Consider the following 17,614-nt stretch of genomic DNA (forward strand, 5'->3'; position numbering starts at 1 on the left):
CTCCCTCCCTCCCTCCCCCCCCCTCCCTCTCCCTCCCCCCCCATCAACGATCTTGCAACAGCACGCAAGGACTTCAACCTGTGGGTTTACTTAATTAATCTTCCTCTGTGAATTCTGTTATCCTAACAAAATTTTGGTTTCTACACTGCATTAGTAGACTACTTTCAGATTTCCGAGGGTTTTGTTTTGTTTTTTTAATGGGGTAAGGGAGTAAGGAAGTCAAAAACCCAACTATTTAAAAACATCACAATTTAGTTCAGGGCTTAGGTATTTTTTTATATTAAATTCTTACAAACTAGTCCCTGTTCAAAAGCCATCAATGGCTTCCCATCAGATAAAATCCATCCCAGTTCCAGTGGCCTGAAAGTCACTTTGGAATGGCCTTTCTTGCTGACCTCAACTCCCACCACTCTCTCCATCAGTCAGCCCTACTTGTTGTCCCTGGAATACACCAAGATTGTCCCCACCTCATGACATGTTCTCTGGCTGTTTTCTGTGCCTGAAATGCTCCAACCCCAGGTCTTCTTGTGATTTACTGCTCTATTGCGAAGAAGGACTTTTTTTTATTGAAGTAGAGTTGATTTACAATGTTGTGTGCTTATTAGTGCCGTACAGCAAAGTGATTCAGTCATACATATAGATACACTCTTTGTTTGAAAATATTCTTTTCCATTATGGTTTACCATAGGATGTTGAACATGGTTCTCTGTGCTATACAGTAGGACCTTGTTGTTATCTGTTCTATATATAAAAGCTTACACCTGCTAACCCCAGTCTCCCACTCCATCCCTCCCCCAACCACCTCCCCCTTGGCAACCACCAGTCTGTTCTCTATGTCTGTGATTCTGTTTCTGTTTCATAGATAGGTTCCTTTGTGTCATCTTTTAGATTCCACATATAAGTGATATCATATGGTATTTGCCTTTCTCTTTCTGACTTACTTCACTTAGCATGATAATCTCTAGTTGCATCCATGTTGCTGCAAATGGCATTATTTTGTTCTTTTTTATGGCTGAGTAGTATTCCATTGTATATATGTACCACATCTTCTTTATCCATTCATCTGTCGATGGACATTTAGGTTGTTTCCATGTCTTGCTATTGTGAATAGTGCTGCTATAGAGACAGAGATGAACATTGGGGTGCGTGTATCCTTTTGAATTATAGTTTTGTCCAGGTATATGCCCAGTAGTGGGATTGCTGGATCATATGCTAATTCTATTTTTAGTTTTCTGAGGAACTTCCATACTCTTTTCCACAGTGGCTGTACCAACTTACATCCCCACCAGCAGTGTAGGAGGAGGAACAAGGACTTTACAGATTCTCCTTGCAGCTAGGGTTGAGAATAACTGAGCTAGATTGTCATTTAAGCTCAAAGCCCCTCAAATTTAAATATTGGTGTAAACCACCTGGTAGTCTTATTCCAACTCAGATTCTGATTCAGGAGTGGGGAGGGGCTGGAGATTCTGCATTTCTAAGAAACTCCCAGGGGATGCTTATCTCCCACCCCCATGGTGAATTCCCTAAGACCAGGGAATGTACTTCAATCTGTGCCAACTGCAGAATAGGCACCCTGTGAATGTTTGCTGACCGAAAGCTTCACAGTTGCCACAGCTTCCTTTCATGGCCTTGTGCCACTCCCAGTAGGTTCTGATGACCTAAAATAAGACGGGATATGTTGCTTAATCAAGATGTCAGGCTCTGTAATGTACATATGGATGTTATAAAAGGACTTCACATGGGTAAACATTTTGTATTAAATCCTTACATTCCAGAGCCGTAATGATTTCATTCTGGACCGAGAATGAAGCTTTCATCTCTCCAGCTATCATAAAATGGGCTCTTATCCTCAAATCCTTCCCCATGGCTATTATCCCCTCAGTCTTGCTGGGTTTGACATGAAGTGAGGTAGACTTCAGCCAGAGAGACTTTCTGAGGGGAAAAAATGGGAAAGTAAAGATGCTGCTGCTCTCCCTTTGGTATCCAGTATCCTCTGTACGGTCATAAATAGCACTGATTCCTGACATCCATACCACAGAACTAGATTTCCAAGTCTCCGCTCTGTCAACAACTTCATCAATTGCCTTTATAGCATTTTCTTCTGAAGTCTTCTTTGTGCCACTTTATATATCTTACCTTGCCCAGAGTGTCTTCACCCAAAAGACATCCCTCAGGCATCCCATTTAGTCACCTGCTAAATCCAAAATGAAGTCGCCCCTAATCTTGCGACTAATTTCAGGGGCTGTATCTTCTCTCCTCCCCAGAGTATAAGAGAATGGCATTTCTTCCTAACGAGGTTAACAGGGATATTGTTGTTTCAGGGTTTGCTGACAGGCTGAAGATTTATCCTCTCCACTCTTTCTCCTGACTCTGAAGAGAACTGCAGACCTGGAATCTGTAGTGCCTCTGGGTCACTTAGTAATTTAAAGTTGATGACTTGGAAAGAGAATGGAGATAGAGATGCTGTCCTGGGATGTGTCCTTTTATAGAGAGGTGTTGTAATTTTGGGGCAATGTTCTCTCATGCAACTCTTTTGGAAAAAAAAAACAAAAAACAAAACACAGTGGTTTAGGGATGTATTGATACTTTGATGACTTAATCAGCCAGACACTCATGGCCACCCTTTCTGAGTGTAGAGACAAAGATGTACAATTTACTGATTAGAAAAGGGTATCATGAAAGTGCTAATTAAAACCTTACAAATATAATAGTGTATGATTCCATCTTATAAAGGTCAAAACCAGGCAAAAGTACTGTGCTATTAGAAGTCAAAATAGGGGTTACCTTGGGGTAGGGGTTTGTGGCTGGAAGGAAGCATAATGAATGCTTTCTGGGGTTCTGATAATGTTTCATTTCTTGATTCTTTTCCTTGGGTGTGTTCACTTTGTGAAATTTCATTGATCTATACACTTAGGATTTGTGTGGTATTCTTTGTATACCATACTTCATTAAAAAGTTTACCAGTAAATATCCTACAATTATAAACACACTTTAAAATTGTTTTCTACTTACAAATTAATCGTAAGTGTAACAAATCACTGTCTGAAAATGTATTTGAAAATCTGTAGTTCAATGAAAGGACGGATTCCCCCCCCCCATCTGAAATGTACATTTTCCCACTCAGCCTTTAGTGCCGTGTATGTGTCAGTCCTCTTCCCAACCCTAACAGCTTTGCTTTGATTGTGCTTAATGCTAGAAAAGCCAGGACTTGGAAGGAGCTGTAACCTTAACAGGCTTCTTTATCGTGTTGATGAATTATATCCTAGATACGTGCTCGCGTTGAAGTACGCAGCCTTCCATCAGTTATTAGTCACTGAAACCGCCTCAGATCTCAGTGACAGGGCTCACCATCAACAGCTGCAGGACAAGACGAGGGACCCTTGTGATCAAGCCTAGTGCTTCCTGGATACTAATTATGTCTCCACACAATGGATCTGGCTTTGCTTACCAAGTTAAAGAATGAATCAGAATGTTGTGACAGATTATACTGGTGCCTGCTTTACTTCCTAGGAGCAAACCAGACATAAGAGATGAATTCTTGTTCTTTTTTCTCCCTGTTGTAAATTTATTTATTTAATTTCTGGAATGGGTATACCTTCTCGTAGCTCATGAATCACAAAGTACAAATAGTATACAGGAAATAGTATTTCTGTCCCACTTCTGTCCTCCTTCAGTCGGGTCCAGGCCCACCATCACTGTTGATAGCGTCTTTGTATTCAGAGACTATTAGTGTATACTAAAAAACAAACAAAACAAAACAAAATAAAACCCTGAAAATATCAATAAGAGGATTCTATCAGGTTCCTATGATCACTAACAAATCCCTGTTTTAGGACTGTGCCATTCAAAGTGTGGTCCTCAGACCAGCAACGTCAGCATCACTTGGGAGTTTGTTAGAAATGCAGAATCTTGGGCCCCAGCCCAGACCCACAAATCGGAATCTGCATTTTAACAAGGTCTCTGGGATTTGTAGCACCCAAAGGTGTGAGAAACCATGCTTTAGGGGAAAGGGACCTTGAGTGTCAAGATGGGGGGCTACAAAGGTACCCAACTTATCCTCAAGGAGTTCTTTGTTCTTTGGAGGAAAAATTAATTCAATAGATTCTCATGAACTTTGTCACAGTTTCCTCAAAGATTTTTTTCTTGTGCATGTAAATCTCTTCTCGTGTACATAAAATGATGTGTAGTTGTCTTAGGCAGACATGTAGGTCTCTGAACGCTTGCCCTGTCTCCTCTGTCTCAAGTATTTGAGGACTCTCACTTGAGCATGTCTGGACCAAAACTTAGGGTGTCTGGGTGTTGAGCAATGGACACATTGTCCTGTTCCAGTCTGAGGATTTGGAGCCGGAGAGTTATGAACTCTGAGAAACAAGGGAAAGAAATTGCTTTAAAATTCTTATTGCTTAGAATAAGAACATAACGATATTGTGCATGACTTTTAGCGGAGGGAAGAAATTCCATGGGATGTTTACCTCCTGCCTTGACACGTGACCTCCTTTTTGCTCGTCAAGACTTTTGGTGTGAGACACTTTTTGCATTGATGTATGTGTTCTGGTTTCTCCAAGAAGGGACATACTGAAACTTTAAAAAAAATTTTTTAATTTTATATGGGAGTATAGTTGATTTACAATATTGTGTTAGTTTCAGATATACAGCAAACTGACTTAGTTTTATATATATATATATATATATATATATATATATATTCTTTTTCAGATTCTTTTCCCATGTAGGTTATTCCAGAGTATTGAGTAGAGTTCCCTGTGCTATACAGTAGGTCCTTGTTGATTATCTATTTTATATCTAGTAGTGTGTATATGTTAATCCCAGCCTCCTAATTTATCCTTCCCCACCACCTTTCCCCTTTGGTAACCATAAGTTTGTTTTTGAAGTCTGTGACTCTGTTTGTTTTGTAAATAAGTTCATTTGTATCATTTTTTAGATTCCACATGTGATACCGTATGACATTTGTCTTTCTCTGTCTGATTTACTTCACTTAGGATGATAATCTCTGGGTCCATCTGTGTTGCTGCAAATGGCATTATTTCATTCTTTATTATGGCTGAGTAATATTCCATTGTATATATGTGCCACATCTTCTTTACCCATTCATCTGTCGATGGACACTTAGGTGGCGTCCATGTCTTGGCTATTGTAAATAGAGCTGCAATGAACACTAGGGTGCACGTATCTTTTCGACTTATGTTTTTCTCCAGATATACACCCAGGAGTGAGATTGCTGGATCATGTGGTAGTTCTGTTTTTAGTTTTTTAAGGAACCTCCATACTGTTCTCCATAGTGGCTGTACCAATTGACATTCCCACCAACAGTGCAGGAGGGTTCCCTTTTCTCCACACCCTATTCAGCATTTATTCTTTGTAGCCTTTTTGATGATGGCCATTCTGACCGGTGTGAGGTGATACCTCATTGTAGTTTTGATTTGCATTTCTCTAATAATTAGCAAGGTTGAGCATCTTTTCATATGATTTTTGGCCATCTGTAAGGACATACTGAAATTTGACACACTTTCTCACTTCCTTTTCTCTGCTTTTTGAAGTTCTTTCCTCAATAAATACTAGCCACAGAACACAGCCTTGTACCACTTAACCATTCACCTCTACTCCTCTCGATTTCCTTCACTGCAATTTACAGTCATTGGGCATCTGTCACAGTTTGATGTGTAGAGTTTTTTCTAACGATTGAAAAATTTTTAAATTTTATTGTAGTGCAGACTCTTAACATGAGATCTACTCTGTTAACAAGTTGTTAAGTGTATGGTACAGTATTGTTGACTGTAAGTGCACAGTTAACAGCAGCTCTCCAGGGCTTATTCATCTTGCTTAGCTGAAACTTTATGCCTGTCAGATGAGCTCTTATTAAAGTATAATATACATACAAAAAAGTGCATAGATCATAAGTGTATATAGCTCAGGAAACCAGCACCTAGATCAAAAACCAGAGCATGTCCAGCCCCTCAGAAGCTCCTCGTGCCTTCTGCGTAGTCGCCACGTGCCTGCATGGGTAACCACTGTCTGACACCTAACAGCGTATTAAACTAACGTTTGCGAGCTTTATGTACTCCTGCATCTGGCTTCTTTCACTCAGTATTGTGCTTGTGGGATCCAAGCGTATTGTGTGTAAAGTTGAAGATCGTTAATTCTCCTTGCTGTCTTATTTATCCATTCTCCTACTGTTGATGGTTTTGTGGTTTCCCATTGAAGGCTATTATGACTAGCACTGCTAAGAAAATTCCTGCACATGTCCCTTCGTGAAAATACATAAGCTTTTCAAAGATGAAAATTGCTAGGTGATGCTAACTTTTTAATATATCAAGCCTGATTAGTTTGTGCATGTAAGTGCCAAAGAAGCAAGGTATGTGATTAGGCAGATAGGCATGCATTGAGACGCCCAAGCATAAGGATAGGAGCCGAGACCTTTTCTCCCCGCACATGAAAAAGGAACTTTTTGCCTCCCAGCGATATCTGAGCTCCTGCCTTATTCCAGCCTTCCAAGGATGCAGTGTTGATTGCTTTAGCTTATTTTATGATTTTAATGAGATCACCCCACTGCTACAATAGCTTTTCCAAGCATGACACATCCTGGCTCCATAGTGAGAACCGAGTCAATTCTCAACTGTGTGCCAGCAGCAGCTAAAAAATTGCTCTTCATGAATTTGTGCTTTAGAATCTCTATCCTTGAGGGTAAATAGTGGAGGCAGGACAAGCCATAAACAGAGGAGGTGGTCATCTGCATGCTGTCATTGCAAGCTCTGCCTGGCCCATAAATAGCTCTGCCATAAACACCCTCTTCCTAGAGGGCCTAGAATCCCCACCACTTAAGCTAGTATTTTAGGTTAGACCACTGAGGCAGGGAAGATGCCTCTGGAAGGCCACTGCTGAAATGTCCTGGTTTCCTGCAGGGAGAGGGAGGGTCTTTAACTGTGTCCCAGGGGGGTTCATAAGTCATAAACTTGGCAGTCAAGAGAAGTCAGTGCTTGGGGCATGGGACCTAGAGGTTTTGATGGAGGCAGTATGGCTAGGAGACTGTAGCAGCAGAGACTTGAAGGGAAGGAAAACAATCTCAGGGTGGTGGTAAGAACAGCCTAGGCCTAGAGGGGATTCATGGTGAGGCCCGCTGGCCCACCTAGAAGGCCAGCTGGGGTTAAGAGAACAGCCACAAGCAAACTGTCTGCTGAAATGCCGCTTGGATGTTTAATGGTCTGATCCTCAGATTCTGTGATTTCATCTGATGAATAAAAACCTATTTTGATCCTTACATTTAAATATCTTTGCTGGGCTTCCCTGGTGGTGCAGTGGTTAAGAATCTGCCTGCCAATGCAGGGGACACGGGTTCGAGCCCTGGTCCGGGAAGATCCCACATGCCGCGGAGCAGCTAAGCCCGTGCACCACAACTACTGAGCCTGTGCTCTAGAGCCTGTGAGCCACAACTACTGAGCCCGCGAGCCACAACTACTGAAGCCCGCATGCCTGGAGCCCATGCTCTGCAACAAGAGGAGCCGCCGCAATGAGAAGCCCGTGCACCACAACGAAAGAGTAGCCCCCGCTCGCCGCAACTAGAGAAAGCCCGTGTGCAGCAACAGACCCAAAGCTGCCAAGGAAAACCCAAACCCAAAGCTTTCCTTATGCTAATGTTACTTGGATATATTTTAGCTATTTCTTCTGGGAGAGGGTAATGGGGCCATAATTTGATGCTTTATTCTCAGCTCTAGGCTGTTCAAGATTTTTTCTGTTATATTTATAGTATTTTTCTCTATATTCACACATATATATTGTATATATACATATTATATACATATATACATATTATATATGCATATATATGGTGTTTGATATCATTAAATTCTGTCATAATGGTGCTTTTGAGGGAGAGAAGACACGTTCTTGGAGACTCACCCACATTGAATGGACTTAAAAAATCTTTACTGCTTTTCTGATTATAAAAGAATGCATACTCATAAGAAATTCAAATTTTACAGAAACAAGAAAGTAGAAACTAAAAGCTCTGCATACCTGGGGTGTATGTTAAAGATATAGTAGAAGTTAGGGTTGTCTTTTGCTCATTTTTTGTAATAAAGGGCATATTAAAAAATATTCTGACTACTTTTTATACAACAACATTCAATACGTGTATTAAATACATTCCCTATAACACACGGCCTGTTTGGCCAGGGGATGTGGCGGGCCTTCTGGGGAACGGAGCAGAGCCTGCCCTTCTCCTTTGTTTCTTTCTGACTCCTTCTCCATCTTGTACTAAGGTTTATAAAGCAAAGAAAGAGACTACATAATGAGGCAACTCTACACGTGCAGAGACTTTAAAAAATTAAGAAATTTATAATAATGTTCACAAACACTGTACAAGAATGTTCATAAGTTTTCCTCATCATAGCCCCAAACTGGCAATGATCCAAATTTCCATCAGTAGGAGAATGGATAAACAAACTGTGGTGTATTCATACAATGGAAAACTTCTCAGCCCTGAAAAGGAAGAAGCTGCTGATCATGCAACATTATGAGTGAAGCTCAAGAATGTTTTGTTGAGCAAAAGAAGCCAGAATCAAGAGTACATACTGGACTTCCCTGGTGGCGCAGTGGTTAAGAATCCGCCTGCCAATGCAGCGATCACGGGCTCGAGCCCTGGTCTGGGAGGATCCCACATGCTGCACAGCAGCTAAGCATGTGTGCCACAACTACTGAGCCTGCGTTCTAGACCCCGTGTGCCACAGCTACTGAGCCCGTGCGCCACAGCTACTGAAACCCACACACTAGAGCCCATGCTCCGCAACAAGAGAAGCCACCGCAATGAGAAGCCTGCGCACCGCAACAAAGAGTAGCCCCCGCTTGCCGCAGCTAGAGAAAGCCCACGCACAGCAACAAAGACCCAGTGCAACCATAAATAAATAAATAAATGTATTAAAAAAAAACATTCCATGGTATGTGAGGGGGGCACATAGCATATGGCTCCATTATGAGATAGGGGTCATGCTCCGTATTTCGGCTGCAGTGGTTGGGGACAGTACTGACTCGCCTTTCACTGCTGCTTCCACCTTCTGCCGCAGGCCTTCTCCAACACCAGGAACATGCTGAACCCACACTCAAGCACTGCCCAGGAGTTACAGTCCCTAGAGGCCACCCTCAAGCAATGGGGAACATGAGCCCATGGATAAATAATGCCCCAGCCTGTCAGGTGGACAGTTCTAGAAGGTCTTCAATAGGCTATTCAGTGGTCTTGGTGAAATCGAGACCCTGAAAACTGATTAAAGCATCCTTACACTGGCCAGTTCTTCTTCCCCATCTCACTGTCCCTTAACCTTCACTCTTACACTTTGGGATCCCCTTCCAAATACATGACCTGCACCCCCATCTCAAGCTCTGCTTTCAGAGGAACCCAAACTAAGTATGGCACCGTGGTGGGCAGGAGAGTAAGTTGCTGTGGTCTTCGCTCCAGCGTTCCCTTGCTATTTTATTCCTCTCTCTCTCTCCTCTCTCCTTTGATTTAAACATTTCTATGACTGTATTTTAGGAAAAATAGAGGAGAAGGAAGATGCATTACAGGAGGGTTAGTAAGAGAAATCTAGGACAGGAGAAGAAGTAGAGATGATTTTATATATGTATTCCACATAAAAGCACCATAATCTAATTTTAGAACCTTCTCATCATGCCCAAAGAAAACCTTGTACCCATTAGTAGTCACCCCCTCAACTTGCCCTTGGCTCCTTGAGCCTCCAGCCCCTGGCAATTACTAATATGCTTTCTGTCTCTATGGATTTACTGATTCCGGACATTTTACATAAATTTTGTCTTGCCAAAAGGTGGAAAAAACTCCAATGACCATCAAGAGATGAATGGAAACACAAAATGTAGTATGTACATATAATGGAATATTATCCAGCCATGAAAAGCAATGAAGCTCTGTTACATGCTGCAGCATGAATGGACCTTGAAAATATTGTAATAAATGAAAGTAACCTGTCATAACACACAGTGTACCGTTCCATTTATATGAAATGTCCATTTATTTGGATTGTTTCCACCTTTTGGCTAGTGTAAATAGTGTTTTGTGAACTTTTTAAAAAATTTTTTAATGTTTTTGAATTTTACTTTATTTTTTTATATAGCAGGTTCTTACTAGTTATCCATGTTATACATATTAGTGTATATATGTCAATCCCAATCTCCCAGTTCATCACATCACCACCCCTCCCCGCCGCTTTCCCCCTTGGTGTCCATACGTTGTCTACATCTGTGTCTCTATTTCTGTCCTGCAGACTGGTTCATCGGTACCATTTTTCTAGGTTCCACATATATGCATTAATATATGATATTTGTTTTTCTCTTTCTGACTGACTTCACTCTGTATGACAGTCTGTAGATCCATCCACGTCTCTACAGATGACCCAGTTTCGTTCCTTTTTATGGCTAATATTCCATTGTATATATGTACCACACCTTCTTTATCCATTCGTCTGTCGATGGGCATTTAGGTTGCTTCCATGACCTAGCTATTGTAAATAGTGATGCAATAAACATTGGGGTGCATGTGTCTTTTTGAGTTATGGTTTTCTATGAGTATATGCCCAGTAGTGGGATTACTGGGTTATATGGTAGTTCTATTTTTAGTTTTTTAAGGAACCTCCATACTGTTCTCCATAGTGGCTGCATCAATTTACATTCCCACCAAAAATGCAAGAGGGTTCCCTTTTCTCCACACCCTCTCCAGCACTTGTTGTTTGTAGATTTTCCGTTGATGCCCATTCTAACTGGTGTGAGGTGATACTTCATTGAAGTTTTGATTTGCATTTCTCTAATAATTAGTGATGTTGAGCAGCTTTTCATGTGCTTCTTGGCCATCTGTACGTCTTCTTTGGAAGAATGTCTGTTTAGGTCTTCTGCCCATTTTATGATTGGGTTGTTTGTTTTTTGAATATTGTGCTGCATGAGCTGTTTATATATTTTGGAGATTAATCCTTTGTCCGTTGATTTGTTTGCAAATATTTTCTCCCATTCTGAGGGTTGTCTTTTTGTCTTGTTTGTGGTTTCCTTTGCTTTGCAAAAGCTTTTAAGTTTCATTAGGTCCCATTTGTTTATTTTTGTTTTTATTTCCATTACTGTATGAGGTGGATCAAAAAAGACCTTGCTGTGATTTATGTCAAAGAGTGTTCTTCCTATGTTTTCCTCTAAGTGTTTTATAGTGTCCAGTCTTACATTTAGCTCTCTAATCAGTTTTGAGTTTATTTTTGTGTATGGTGTTAGGGAGTGTTCTAATTTCATTCTTTTACATGTAGCTGTCCAGTTTTCCCAGCACCACTTATTGAAGGGACTGTCTTTGCTCCATTGTATATCCTTGCCTTCTTTGTCATAGATTAGACGACCATAGGTGCGTGGGTTTATCTCTGGGCTTTCTATCCTGTTCCATTGATCTGTATTTCTGTTTTTGTGACAGTACCATATTGTCTTGATTACTGTAGCTTTGTAGTATACCCTGAAGTCAGGGAGTCTGATTCCTCCAGCTCTGTTTTTTTCCCTCAAGACTGCTTTGGCTCTTTGGGGTCTTTTGTGTCTCCATACAAATTTTAAGATTTTTTGTTCTAGTTCTGTAAAAAATGCCATTGGTAATTTGATAGGGATTGCATTGAATCTGTAGATTGCTTTGGGTAGTATAGTCATTTTCACAACATTGATTTTTCCAATCCAAGAACATGGCATATCTCTCCATCTGTTTGTATCATCTTTAATTTCTTTCATCGGTATCTTATAGTTTTCTGCATACAGGTCTTCTGTCTCCCTAGGTAGGTTTATTCCTAGGTATTTTATTCTTTTTGTTGCAATAGTAAATGGGAGTGTTTCCTTAATTTCTTTTTCAGATATTTCATCATTAGTGTATAGGAATACAAGAGATTTCTGTGCATTAATTTTGTATCCTGTAACTTTACCAAATTCATTGATTACCTCTAGTAGTTTTCTGGTGGCATCTTTAGGATTCTCTGTGTATAGTATCATGTCATCTGCAAACAGTGACAGTTTTACTTCTTATTTTCCAATTTATATTCCTTTTATTTCTTTTTCTTCTCTGATTGCCGTGGCTAGGACTTCCAAAACTATGTTGAATAATAGTGGTGAGAGTGGACATCCTTGTCTTGTTCCTGATCTTAGAGGAAATGCTTTCAGTTTTTCACCATTGAGAATGATATTTGCTGTGGGTTTGTCATATATGGCCTTTATTATGTTGAGCTAGGTTCCCTCTATGCCCACTTTCTGGAGAGTTTTTATCGTAAATGGGTGTTCAGTTTTGTCAAAAGCTTTTTCTGCATCTATTGAGATGATCATATGGTTTTCATTCTTCAATTTGTTAATATGGTGTATCACATTGAATGATTTGCATATATTAAAGAATCCTTGCATTCCTGGGATGAATCCCACTGGATCATAGTATATGATGATTTTAATGTGTTGTTGGATTCTGTTTGCTAGTGTTTTGTTGAGGACTTATGTATCTATGTTCATCAGTGATATTGGTCTGTAATTTTCTTTTTTTGTAGTATCTTTGTCTGGTTTTGGTATCAGGGTGATGGTGGCCTCATAGAATGAGTTTGGGAGTGTTCCTTCCTCAGAAATTTTATGGAAGAGTTTGAGAAGGATGTGTGTTAGCTCTCCTCTGAACGTTTGATAGAATTCACCTGTGAAGCCATCTGGTCCTGGGCTTTTGTTTGTTGGAAGATTTTTAATCACAGTTTCAATTTCATTACTTGTGATTGGTCTGTTCATATTTTCTATTTCTTCCTGGTTCAGTCTTGGAAGGTTATACCTAAGAATTTGTCCATTTCTTCCAGGTTGTCCACTTTATTGGCATAGAGTTGCTTGTAGTAGTCTCTTAGGATGCTTTATATTTCTGCGGTGTCTGTTGTAACTTCTCCTTTTTCATTTCTAATTTTATTGATTTGAGTCCTCTCCCTCTTTTTCTTGATGAGTCTGGCTAATGGTTTATCAATTTTGTTTATCTTCTCAAAGAACCAGCTTTTAGTTTTATTGATCTTTGCTATTGTTTTCTTTGTTTCTATTTCATTTATTTCTGCTCTGATGTTTATGATTTCTTTCCTTCTACTAACTTTGAGTTTTGTTCTTCTTTGTCTAGTTCCTTTAGGTGTAAGGTTAGATTGTATTTTTGAGATTTTTCTTGTGTCTTGGGGTAGGCTTGTATTGCTATAAACTTCCCTCTTAGAACTGCTTTTGCTGCATCCCATAGGTTTTGGATCGTCATGTTTTTGTTGTCATTTGTCTCTACGTATTTTTTTATTTCCTCTTTGATTTCTTCAGTGATCTCTTGGTTATTTAGTAATGTATTGATTAGCCTCCTTGTGTTTGTGTTTTTTATGTTTCTTCCCCTGTAATTGACTTCTAATCTCATAGCGTTGTGGGCAGAAAAGATGCTTGATATGATTTCAGTTTTCTTAAATTTACTGAGGCTTCATTTGTGACCCAAGATGTGATCTATCCTGGAGAATGTTCCGTGAGCACTTGAGAAGAAAGTGAAATCTGCTCTTTTTGGATGGAATGTCCTATAAATATCATTTAAATCTATCTGGTCTGTTGTGTCATTTAAAGCTTGTGTCTCCTTATTAATTCTGTTTGGATGAACTGTCCATTAGTGTAAGTGAGGTGTTAAAGTCCCCCACTACTATCGTGTTACTGTCGATTTCCTCTTTTATAGCTGTTAGCAGTTGCCTTATGCATTGAGGTGCTTCTGTGTTGGGTGCATATATATTTATAATTGGTATATCTTCTTCTTGGATTGATCCCTTGATCATTATGTAGTGTCCTTCCTTGTCTGTTGTAACATTCTTTATTTTAAAGTCTATTTTATCTGATATGAGTATTGCTACTCCAGCTTTCTTTTGATTTCCATTTGCATGGAATATCTCTTTCCATCCCCTCACTTTCAGTCTGTATGTGTCCCTAGGTCTGAAGTGGGTTTCTTGTAGACAGCATATATATGGGTCCTGTTTTTGTATCCATTCAGCAAGCCTGTGTCTTTTGGTTGGAGCATTTAATCCATTCACGTTTAAGGTAATTATCGATATGTATGTTCCTATTCCCATTTTCTTAATTGTTATGGGTTTGTTTTTGTAAGTCCTTTTCTTCTCTTGTGTTTCCCACTTAGGGAAGTTCCTTTAGCATTTGTTGTAGAGCTGGTTTGGTGGTGCTGAATTCTCTTAGTTTTTGCTTGTCTGTAAAGCTTTTGATTTCTCCGTTGAATGTGAATGAATTCCTTGCCGGGTAGAGTAATCTTAGTTGTAGTTTCTTCCCTTTCATCACTTTAAATATATCATGCCACTCCCTTCTGGCTTGTAGAGTTTCTGCTGAGAAATCAGCTGTTAACCTTGTGGGAGTTACCTTGTATGTTATTTGTCATTTTTCCCTTGTTGCTTTCAATACTTTTTGTCTTTAATTTTTGCCAGTTTGATTACTGTGTGTCTCGGCATGTTTCTTCTTGCTTTTATCCTGCCTGGGACTCTCTGCACTTCCTGGACTTAGGTGGTTATTTCCTTTCCCATGTTAGGGAAGTTTTCAACTATAATCTCTTCAAATATTTTCTCTGCTCCTTTCTCTCTCTCTTCTTCTTGTGGGACCCCTATAATGTAAATGTTGTTGCATTTAATGTTGTCCCAGAGGTCTTTTAGGCTGTCTTCATTTCTTTTCATTCTTTTTTCTTTATTCTGTTCCGTGGCAGTGAATTCCACCATTCTGTCTTCCAAGTCACTTATCCGTTCTTCTGCCTCAGTTATTCTGCTATTGATTCCTTCTAGTGTATTTTTCATTTCAGTTTTTGTACTGTTCATCTCTGTTTGTTTGTTCTTTAATTCTTCTAGGTCTTTGTTAAACATTTCTTGCATTCTCGATCTTTGCCTCCATTCTTTTTCCGAGGTCATGGATCATCTTCACTCTCGTTATTCTGAATTCTTTTTCTGGAAGGTTGCCTATCTCCACTTCATTTAGTTGTTTTTCTTGGGTTTTATCTTGTTCCTTCATGTGGTACATAGCCCTCTGCCTTTTCATTTTGTCTGTCTTTCTGTGGATGTGGTTTTCGTTCCACAGGCTGCAGGATGGTAGTTCTTCTTGCTTCTGCTGTCTGCCCTCTGGTGGATGAGGCTATCTAAGAGGCTTGTGGAAGCTCCCTGATGGGAGGGACTGGTGGTGGGTAGAGCTGGGTGTTGTTTTGGTGGGCAGAGCTCAGTAAAACTTTAATCTGCTTGTCTGCTGATGGGCGGGGCTGAGTTCCCTCCCTGGTGGTTGTTTGGCCTGAGACGATCCAACACTGGACCCTACCCAGCTCTTTGGTGGGACTAATATGGCAGACACTGGGAGGGCTCATACCAAGGAGTACTTCCCAGAACTTCTGCTGCCAGTGTCCGTGTCCCCTCGGTGAGCCACAGCCACCCCCCACCTCTGTAGGGGACCATCCAACACTAATAGGTCTGGTTCAGTCTCCTATGGGGTCACTGCTCCTTACCCTGGGTCCCGATGCACACACTAGTTTGTGTGTGCCCTCCAAGAATGGAGTCTCTGTTTCCCCCAGTCCTGTCGAAGTCCTGCAATCAAATCCTGCTAGCCTTCAAAGTCTGATTCTCTAGGAATTCCTCCTCCCGTTGCCAGAACCCCAGGTTGGGAAGCTTGACGTGGGGCTCAGAACCTTCACTCCAGTGGGTGGACTTCTGTGGTATAAGTGTTCTCCAGTTTGTGAGTCACCCACCCAGCAGTTATGGGATTTGATTTTATTGTGATTGCACCCCTGCTACCATCTCATTGTGGCTTCTCCTTTGTCTTTGGATGTGGGGTATCTTTTTTGGTGAGTTCTGGTGTCTTCCTGTCGATGATTGTTCAGCAGTTAGTTGTGATTCTGGTGCTCTTGCATAAGGGAGTGAGCGCACGTCCTTCTACTCTGCCATTTTGAACCCAGATCCTTATGAACTTCCGTGTACCGGTTTTTGTTTGAACACCTGATTTCAGTTCTTTGGAGGTATATGACTAGGTGTGGAATTGTTGGGTCATTTGGTAATTATGTGTTTAGACTTTTGAAGAGCTATCAGACTGTTTTCCATAGTGGCTGCACCATTTTACATTCCCACCAGTAATATATGAGCATTTCAATTCATACATTGCCTTTTTTTTTTTTAACTTATTCCTTCCCCAAGCTTTCCCCCAACATTTATGGGAGATAGATATAAATCATCTCTCGTTTCTTTCTTCTCTTATTCTAGATTTCTGTCACTAACCTTCCTCCAATGTACCTTCCTTCCCCTCTATTTTTCTTAAAATGCAGTCCTTCCCACTGGAAAACTTCCATTGGGACCATTTCAAACCATGAAAGAAGTGAGACAGAGGTCACAGTCTCTTTTCTCCCAGGAGATTCTTTGGTCCCTGAGGATATTTACCCACCTCCTCCCCAGAAACAGCTCTGTGTTGAGCCAAGTATTGGAGAGAGAGCTTTTGGCAGGACCTACAGTGATAACTAGTTATAATTTGGTAGGAAAATTACACCTGCTTTTTCTCCTTTCTTTTTCTTTCTCCATCTCTCAGAATGTTTTGTGTAGCTTTTAATATCTAGAATAAATCAAAGGAGAAAAAATGAGAGGCCTTTAAAAATAGACTCCTTCCCCCGTGGTGTCTCAGTGTTTAAACATGCAACTCTATTTAATTATGCAGACTTAAGGTTGCTTATCAAATTTCCTGTACTCCATGAAATGCTAAGTTGATGTTGGAGTCCTGACCTACTGAACTGGAAAAAGGTCTAAGTTGGTTTTTTTTGTTTTTTGTTTTTTTTGGTTCCTGAGAGTCTCTAAGGATGCTTATGGTGGTTGGGAGTACATCTCTGTGAATACACTAAAAACCATTGAATTAGTGCACTTTAAATGGGTGAACTTCATAGTATGTAAGTTATCTATTGATAAAGTTGTTTAAAAACTGGTCCAGGGAAGGGAGTGAGCACTAATTTTAGGGAAAAGTTTTCTCCTATTTTCAATTTGCTTGGTAAAATTTCAAGGATCATAAACAGTGGAGAGACAATTATACACCTGTACTCATATATTTTCCCCAGATGTCCTATTTCCTAAATTTATTAATTAAATTATTTAATAAATATCTAAGTATTAATTAGTACTGTGTGAATCTAGAGATGCAAGGATGAATAGGAAGTCACTGTTCCTGCCTCCTGCAAATTAGAGTCTAGTGGAGGAAACAGATAAAGGGGCAAGGAATGACCAAAGGATGCTTAGAAATGACGTAATAGTATAAGTTCAGTTCTTAATTCAGAAATAGATTTCTTTAAAAAAAAAAAAAAGCAATGTATGGAATGGGGTACTCTGACCTGAGAGCCTTGAGGGCTTAAGGTTTCTGTGGGTAGAATTGGACAGTGCCCCCCACCCCTCCACCATTGAGGTTCAGGGATGTAGAAACTGGTCTAATGCATGAGGATGGTCCCTAACAAAGGCTCATATATTAACTATATTTTCTCTATTCTTTTTTTTTAAAAAAATTTTATTTGGCTGCACTGGGTCTTAGCTGTGGCATGTGGGATCTAGTTCCCTGACCAGGGATGGAA

This window comes from Monodon monoceros, unplaced genomic scaffold (genome assembly GCF_005190385.1).
Source record: "Monodon monoceros isolate NGI ecotype Baffin Bay Population unplaced genomic scaffold, NGI_Narwhal_1 Super_Scaffold_22, whole genome shotgun sequence".
In the NCBI taxonomy this organism is placed as follows: Eukaryota; Metazoa; Chordata; class Mammalia; order Artiodactyla; family Monodontidae; genus Monodon; species Monodon monoceros.